This window comes from Myotis yumanensis, unplaced genomic scaffold, assembly GCF_028538775.1.
Source record: "Myotis yumanensis isolate MYYU_CA2020_CCGP unplaced genomic scaffold, mMyoYum1.0.hap1 SCAF_4, whole genome shotgun sequence".
Classification (NCBI taxonomy): Eukaryota; Metazoa; Chordata; class Mammalia; order Chiroptera; family Vespertilionidae; genus Myotis; species Myotis yumanensis.
The window spans coordinates 40,879,025-40,886,391 of NW_027223755.1; positions in this window are offsets into that span (position 1 = coordinate 40,879,025).

Genomic DNA, 7,367 nt, shown 5'->3' on the forward strand with positions numbered 1-7,367 from the left:
TATTATTATCCGGCTCTGGAAGCTTTCAGTTTTGTGAACCCTGAATGACTTCATCTCAAGCTAAGTTCTCCCCAGCTATAGAGCATACTGCTGGGCATATAATAGAGACTCCACAAACGTTTAGGAAATGAATGAATGAAAAGCGAACTTGAATTCTCTCCCCCTCACCCTCTTCCTCCAGTTCTCCTTTCTGTGGCTGGGGACCAGTGAATCTGAGTCACTAGCAGGCAACACACAAGACTAATTTCCCTTTTCTTCCAAGCAGCCAGGACCCAGGTGACAGGTACCTGCAAATGCTGTGCCTGACTTGGGCTCACGTTGGCATTTTATATGAACTGAAGACGTTTGCGTCTGTATAACCAGCATTTGCTCTGAAGAACTGGCCAACGCTGGTGGGGTGAATGGCCACGAGGGTGTGTTGGTTCTGTCTGAGATTAGGCTGTGTACAATGGACTCTTTGTAAAGTCCTTAGAGCAGGGTGTAGACAGATAGGCGTGCCCTGCTCCCAGCTTTGGAGACGCACTCAGTACAGTACTCAAGATGGATGGGCACAGTTTTAATCCGCCTGGTTTAGAGCAGCCATAGGCTGCTGGACCTACATGCGGGTGTGTAAGCCTCGCACAGGGGAAGCCTTTCTCCCAGGCTTATTAGCAAAGCTCATTTGGAGGAGAGCAGGCCTGGGGCATGGCGGGATCAGCTGCCGTGACGCACACAGTGTAAGCCCCAGAAGCTCGCTGATCCCCTTAGCGGAGCCCAGGCCTGTCCATGCCCACCCTGCCCTGTCCTCCCAGTCCAGGCCTGGAAGCATGCCTGTCTCTGGAGGGCTGGTGTGCTGGCATCAAGGAGGGGAAGGAGAATGCACGGGCTCCTCCACGAGGACATCTCTGTTTATTTTCTTGGAGGGAAAAGGGGGCTTCTCCACAGGGCTTTACTTCTGGGCCTCCTATTGTGTAAGCAAAGTGGATTGCTTAAAGCAGCACCTTTCAATCCAAGGTGACCCACGTCCCCTCACACGTTCTGTCCCCGCTCCCTCCCATTTGCTAAGCCTGGAGGTATTGTTGGTGTTAATGGGCTGGGGATGGGTGGGACTGCTGGTGGCATCTAGTAGGTAGAGACCAGGGTTGCTGCTGAACATCCTACAATGCATAGGGCAGCCCCACAACAAAGAATTATCCCAAAATGTCTATAGTCCTGAGATTGAGAAACCCTGGCTTAAAGGATGACTTTTATTATTTTTTTAAGCTTCAAAATTATAAAAAGCAATTTATTATTTTGTAGTTAGAAGAGTAAAATAAAGGCTATTTTAAATTCAAAGAAAAATATTGAACTTCCCAAGTATCACCTCCTTTCCTTATTTATAATAGCAGTGTTGGCACATAAAGTAGTAGGTACTCAGTACCTGTTTATGCAGTGAATGATATACTATAGTTGTGTCTCTTATTTAATTTGTTATAAAGTGGTTACTTCCTTTATTGAAGCAGTATACAGCTCTTTTGGGGGGTGGTAGGAACAGGTATTGGGTAGTCCATTCATTCATTCATTCATTTTTCTGCTTCTGGCTTTAGCGCCTTACTCCAGCTGCACTTTGTTTAATAAACATGTTAGATTTGCTAATAAGTTTGGCCTCTTTGTTTCTCAACCCTTTTGCTATTATTTGGGTGGATTTGACTTCATAAATTTCTAGTCCATCTGCATAAAAACCAGCTTTGATATTGATAATGATTATAGCCATAAAGATGTTTTTCACTGAGACATAAAGATTTTGTAATTGAAAAATTAAATTGTTACATATATCTCTTGAATCAAAAGACCCCCCAATTTAAGAATTTCATATTGTCCAAATGGGTGGGCAGGTAGAGTTGTGACTCATTTCTGCTCCTTCCTGGCACCCACCAAAACTGCTGATGGCCCCTGTGGCCTGTGGACTTTGTGTTTTTTCTGTGGCCAATGGTTTCTTTATGGCATTTTATCACCTGAAGTTCTATCAGATTATTACTTGGTTTACTGTCTTTTTCCTCTTCCAGATGTGAGCTCTCTTAAGGGCAAGGACCTTGTTTTTGCTTATTCACTGCTATATTCTCAGTGCCTAGAATGATGCCGTTTAATAAATATTTGTTGAGTGAATGGCAGAGCAGAGAGGCCAGAGAATAAGTGAGTGACCTACCTCACATTATAGAGCCCCATCAGAAGAAGCAGCCATATGACCAGATCTTGGCCCTCCATGTGGCCTACCCCAGCACTGCACACATTCCCCCTCCCCTCCTAACACGCAGTGGGGGCATGCTAGGTATGCTCTCCTAGCACCAAAGAGTTGCCCAAGGAGATCGAGGAACATGAAGATGCAACATGGAACCCTCCTTTCCCAGATGGAAGGGGCCACTGTAGGGATGATTTTGTTATGTGACACATAGGGTGACCAACCTGGTTTGCCAGGGGCCAAGGAATCTCTTGGGATGCGGGACTTTCCATCGAAAAGGAGGAAAGTCCCAGCTAAACTGGGATGAATTGTCACCCTATGTGACAACAACATTCAGTGAACATCTGTGGTGGATAATTCCTCTGGGAAATGCTTTCAAGTGTTTTTAGTAGTAGACAGGAGAGACCTTAATGATTATTGAGTCAAAAGGTTATAGGCTCATATGTCTGCTGTGAGAAACTGGGACTATGGCAACAAATATTTGCCCCTTGTAAAAGGATGTGGCCACATCCTTGACGTGAATGGTTACCTGTGGGGAGATAAGAACTCATGTGGCCAGATGGACCCATTTTTCAAGAGAAGCCTAAAATCTATGAATACGTCCTGTGTGTGTGTGTGCGCGCATGTGCATGTGCGTGTGCGTGTGTGTGTGTGTGTGAGAGAGAGAGAGAGAGAGAGAGAGAGAAAGAGAGGGAGATCTGATTTAGAAACATTGGCAACTGTTTTCTTAAAAAATGTAAGCATTATGCAATGTAACAAAATATAACCGCTGGCTTAGGCCATGGATTGGCAGTAGCTGATAGAATCTGATGTTTCATTATTACACAGGAGAAAACTGAGGCACAGAGTACAGTGAGTACAGAGTTAGGAGTGAAGGGTCCAGGCCTCTTGACCAAGGAACTTCAATTTAAAAAAAAATTTCTATAAAGATAAGTTAATTTAGAAGGGGGGAGAAGGACTTTTAAAGGGAAAAATATTAATTGACCACCTATTACAGTAATGGTGAACCTTTTGAGCTCAGCGTGTCAGCATTTTGAAAAACCCTAACTTAACTCTGGTGCCGTGTCACATATAGAAATTTTTTGATATTTGCAACCATAGTAAAACAAAGACTTATATTTTTGATATTTATTTTATATATTTAAATGCCATTCAACAAAGAAAAATCAACCAAAAAAATGAGTTTGCATGTCACCTCTGACACGCGTGTCATAGGTTCGCCATCACTGACCTATTATGTTTCAGAAAATTACTGAATAATTTCAATGTATAAAGTCACACTCAATTTTTACAACTCTTTGAGTGTGTTACTTAATTTTTCTGTGCCTGTTTCCTTGTGTGTAAAATAAAAATAATAGCAGGTAAAGATTAAAGGATTTAATTTATATGAAGTGCTTAGAACCAGATAGTAAGCTTGTGTTGGCTCTCATTGTCACTGAGGTGGGTGTTATTGTCAGTTATCCTCATTTTACATGTGAAGAAACTGATTTCTCAGAGGTTACCTAACTTGCTTATGATTGTAGCAAGAAATCAGAACCAAGATTTGAACACTGATTGTCTGATTATAATTACAGGGGTCTTTTCCTGTATTCCCCCTTCCTTATACCAACCAGTAGGCTGGTGTTATAAATTCAAGATAAGAAAAACAAAAGTGGCTCATTTTGCTCTTATGGTAATAATTATACAGAAAATCAAGGTCAGAAGTTAAGTCCTCTGCAATGATGGAAGAGAAAACATTACACAAATAAAAATGGTGGCGAATAAAAATAATTTCTCCTTGGGCATTCATTATGCAATTTGGGGAGCAGGTAATTTATCTTCCTAATTATGTTTTGCTTAAGCTGATTTTAAAATTAGTTTGTTTACCCTGAGCACACTGATTAACATAACAGGAGGGAGAGGTAGCTTAGAAACATCGTGGGTGGTAGAGGGAAGATATCTCGAGATTTGGGAGGATTTCCATGGATAATTTTCATGTGGCTATGGGAAGGTAGAAGGTTAATAAGTTGATGGTGCTTGAGTGTAAATAATTATTGTGATTTGTTGTTGGAAATTTTTAAATATGTATAAGGCTATGGGTTACAGACCCTGAGAGTTGGACCTCATTTCTTGTTTATTCTTAAGTGCTGAGAGCTCAGATATTCAAGGCAGGTAAATCAAACAAGGAGATAGAAATGAAGGACTAGCTAGGCAGGGGGTGGGCAAACTTTTTGACTCGAGGGCCACAATGGGTTCTTAAACTGGACCGGAGGGTCAGAACAAAAGCATGGATGGAGTGTTTGTGTGAACTAATATAAATTCAAAGTAAACATCATTACATAAAAGGGTATGGTCTTTTTTTTTTTTTTTTTTTTTTTAGTTTTATTCATTTCAAACGGACCAGATCCGGCCCGCGGGCCGTAGTTTGCCCACGGCTGAGCTAGGGTGACCCCAGGAGTTTCCTCCCAATAGGTATCCAACAAAGATTAAATGCCTGTTATACACCTTGAATTATGCCAGGAGCTGAGGGTACCAAGATGAATAAACTCATTGTCTTATCACAGTCTGTTCAGGAAAACAGACTTGTAAACAGAGACATTATAGCCCAGAGGGTCAGGGCGATGAGAGAGAGAGGAAGAGGGTGAGGGAGCAGAGAAGAGAAAGTGCCAGTCTGCCTCAGGGAGTCAGGAAGGATGGCACCTCCATCCCTCACTGTCCCTCTGCCTTGCTCTGTTATGGGGGTGAGAACACAGGGAACCCTAGCAGGCTCAGTGTCAGCTGACTCCTGCTGGTTCTGCCAATGAGAGGCAAAGGTGACCAACTGGAGGAAAGGGAAGAGGAAAGTCAGGGTATCTCTTTCATTTCTTCTCTGTCTTGAGTTGCATCTTCAAAATCTTCATAAACATCCGCCATGACTCCATCTCCGACTTGGCAGGCCCACGGGTCCAGCTTCAGCAGGGTGGTCGCAGCCTCGGGGCTCGGGGGAACCTCTTCCGACGGCCCCCTCCCGCCCAGGACTGTCAGCAGCTGCTTGCTGGTAATGATCTCTGGTTTACCTCACGGTGCCCTGGTTGGTGGCTCAGTTTTTCCATCCCCTGTGTAACCAACCCCTACCCTACATTCACAATATTTGGATACAGACTGTTTCTGTATTTCTGGGTGAGCTATGATAGAGACCTCCCACAGGAGCTGATACCTGAGTTGGTTCTTAAAGGAGGAGAAGAGATTTGCTAGGTAAAGATCCAGGAAGATGTGTCCCAAGTACACGTGGAGGTGTGAGATACCTGTGGGGGGATTTGGGAGGGATAGACCACCCTGGCAGTGGGGAGCCCCCTCAAGATGTCCAGAAAGGAAACACAGTGTTTAGGTATTTTAGAAAACGCACCTAACTCTGCTCAGTACAGACTGGTTAAAAAAACAAAGCACCAGGGTGAGCGTGAAACCTATTAATAGACAATCGCAAGGATTCACGCCAGAAGCCATTGAAACTGGAACCATAACAGCGTCCTGGATAGAGTAGATATGGGGAGGAGGGGACACATTCCAGATATTTTACTCTTAATTAACTCCAAGAAGAGAAATTTCTTATTTCCTGGCACACAGCAGGCGCTCAGTGAGTACTTGTTGAATGAATTAATATTCCAACAACTTATTTGTGTCACAAAACCTCAGTGTGTCCCTCCTTGCCCTCCTCACCCAGACCCCTCGGTGCCATGATAATATTTGACCTGTCCTGTGGAGCCTGTGGCAGGAGGTCTGCAGGGTTCTGCCTCGTCTTTTTAGGGCAGCATGGGGTTCAGACCACTCTAGAGCAGCTCTCTCTCCATTTCATGTTCCTCCCCATAGAGCCATTCAGTCAGCAGGTATTTACCAAGCACTTAGGTACTGATAGCTGACCTGTATATAGTAACAGTACTTGCCACATGTCAGGCACTATGCTAGCCCTTTGCCATGCTTTTGTCTCTACCCTCATGACAGCTTCGTGAAAAGGTGCCACTTTTGCCCTCATCTTATCGGTAAGAAAGACACACAGAGGCTGAGTAACTTTTTAAGGTAACCCAGCTAGTAAGTGGCAGAGTTGGAATTCATATCCTGACTCTGGAGCCCAGGTTCTGAGACATGAGGCTACTCTGCCTAGCACTGTGTGGCATGTAAAGAAATGTAAGACAGCCCGGCTGGCGTGGCTCAGTGGTTGGGCATCCACCTATGAACCAGGAGGTCACAGTTTGATTCCCAGTTAGGGCATATGCCCGGGTTGCGGGCTTGATCTCCAGTGTGGGACGTGCAGGAGGCAGCCGATAAGGATTCTGTCTCTCTTATCATGGATGTTTCTATCTATCTCTCCCTCTCCCTTTCTCACTAAAGTCAATTAATATATATAACAAATCTGTGGGGAGAAAAGACATGAATACATAAAGAGTAAACTTTGATGCTAAAACATGTATAATAATGAAGGCAACGAAAGACAAGCTGCCAAAACCAGAATGATTATTGCCAATATAAATGGTAGGGATAATGAGAGAGAGACCATTTCAGAGTGGAGTAATCAAAGGAGGCTTAAGGAAGGAGGTAGGCTTTGACTTGTGGTTTTCCTGCTAGTTGAGGAGACATGCTGAATTCCTTTGAAACAATGCAAGAACAACTTGGAGGTCACTAGTGCACTACTTTGAATTACAACAGGAAATTAAAACACTTTATACAACTATCATGTGTAATTTTCTGGCCTTTTTAAATGTTAAAACTAAAATAAAAACATTAAAGTTTTAAATCTATTTGAAATACTTTTCAAAAATGTTAGCAAATTACCCCAATAACATTTATCGATATTCTGTCCCTCCCCTCCCACAATTTAAAATGCCATGTTTATTAAATATTAAAATATTTATAGATATTTGGGTCAGTTCTGGTCCTTTTATTCTGTTTTCCAGCCTTGGGAACAGCTAATTATTATCAGCTAATATCTTTTCTGCTTTGTGCCCTATGAACACTGTCTTATCTCTTCTTTTTTTCTCTCTCTCTCCCTCTCTTCCCCTCCCACCTTTCTTTTGTTCTTTCTCTCCCTTTCTCCCGGTGATAGGTTAAATCTGATTATGTTCTCCAAGCCAGCCAACTTTTCCCCACCAAATTATCTTGATGTTATCTTTGGGTTTAGTAAGAATATTCATCCCCCCCCCCCAATTTATTGAGGAAT